General features: G+C 49.8%; 3 non-coding genes across 3 annotated transcripts; all 3 read left to right on the top strand.

Annotated features, from left to right (window-relative positions):
* Positions 1 to 252: 252 nt before the first annotated feature.
* On the top strand, positions 253 to 371 carry LOC123178249 (5S ribosomal RNA). The gene has a single exon (XR_006489430.1). It is a non-coding gene; the product is annotated as a 5S ribosomal RNA (ribosomal RNA).
* A 367-nt stretch (positions 372 to 738) lies between these two features.
* LOC123178248 (5S ribosomal RNA) lies at positions 739 to 857 on the top strand. The gene has a single exon (XR_006489429.1). It is a non-coding gene; the product is annotated as a 5S ribosomal RNA (ribosomal RNA).
* A 367-nt stretch (positions 858 to 1,224) lies between these two features.
* LOC123178250 (5S ribosomal RNA) lies at positions 1,225 to 1,343 on the top strand. The gene has a single exon (XR_006489431.1). It is a non-coding gene; the product is annotated as a 5S ribosomal RNA (ribosomal RNA).
* The last annotated feature ends 6 nt before the right edge of the window (positions 1,344 to 1,349 follow it).

Below are 1,349 nucleotides of genomic sequence, written 5' to 3'. Positions count from 1 at the left end.
CGCGCGTCTTGGGGCGGCTTTGTGGCGCGAAGAGCGCGTTCTGAAAGGGGTGGAAAAAACTCGTGTTGCTGCGGTATGGAGGGAGGGGTGGAAACCGTGGAAAACTCGTCTCCGTGATTGAGCGGGAGAGTAAGTAGTATAGGACATTATCCATTGTTAGGGAACGGTTGTAATGGTAGTGAGAATGTAGAATCGTCTTTGGAGCGGACCTGGGAGTGGCAAGCATAAGGGACGAAGACGGGGAAACATGTCGGATGCGATCATACCAGCACTAAAGCACCGGATCCCATCAGAACTCCAAAGTTAAGCGTGCTTGGGCGAGAGTAGTACTAGGATGGGTGACCTCCTGGGAAGTCCTCGTGTTGCATTCCTTTTATAATTATTTTTTGCGCCTTGTGAGAAACATGTCGCACGTGCGCGATATATATTAATCCCGTTATATTATGTTTGACGTTTGCGATATGTTTAAGCTCGATACTCATTGCTCGCGCGTCTTGGGGCGGCTTTGTGGCGCGAAGAGCGCGTTCTGAAAGGGGTGGAAAAAACTCGTGTTGCTGCGGTATGGAGGGAGGGGTGGAAACCGTGGAAAACTCGTCTCCGTGATTGAGCGGGAGAGTAAGTAGTATAGGACATTATCCATTGTTAGGGAACGGTTGTAATGGTAGTGAGAATGTAGAATCGTCTTTGGAGCGGACCTGGGAGTGGCAAGCATAAGGGACGAAGACGGGGAAACATGTTGGATGCGATCATACCAGCACTAAAGCACCGGATCCCATCAGAACTCCGAAGTTAAGCGTGCTTGGGCGAGAGTAGTACTAGGTTGGGTGACCTCCTGGGAAGTCCTCGTGTTGCATTCCTTTTATAATTATTTTTTGCGCCTTGTGAGAAACATGTCGCACGTGCGCGATATATATCAATCCCGTTATATTATGTTTGACGTTTGCGATATGTTTAAGCTCGATGCTCATTGCTCGCGTGTCTTGGGGCGGCTTTGTGGCGCGAAGAGCGCGTTCTGAAAGGGGTGGAAAAAACTCGTGTTGCTGCGGTATGGAGGGAGGGGTGGAAACCGTGGAAAACTCGTCTCCGTGATTGAGCGGGAGAGTAAGTAGTATAGGACATTATCCATTGTTAGGGAACGGTTGTAATGGTAGTGAGAATGTAGAATCGTCTTTGGAGCGGACCTGGGAGTGGCAAGCATAAGGGACGAAGACGGGGAAACATGTCGGATGCGATCATACCAGCACTAAAGCACCGGATCCCATCATAACTCCGAAGTTAAGCGTGCTTGGGCGAGAGTAGTACTAGGATGGGTGACCTCCTGGGAAGTCCTCGTGTTGCATTCCTTTTAT

This window comes from Triticum aestivum, unplaced genomic scaffold, assembly GCF_018294505.1.
Source record: "Triticum aestivum cultivar Chinese Spring unplaced genomic scaffold, IWGSC CS RefSeq v2.1 scaffold124000, whole genome shotgun sequence".
Lineage (NCBI taxonomy): Eukaryota > Viridiplantae > Streptophyta > Magnoliopsida > Poales > Poaceae > Triticum > Triticum aestivum.
The sequence above is the reverse complement of the archived record's forward strand: the minus strand, read 5'-3'. Positions and strand labels throughout refer to the sequence as shown.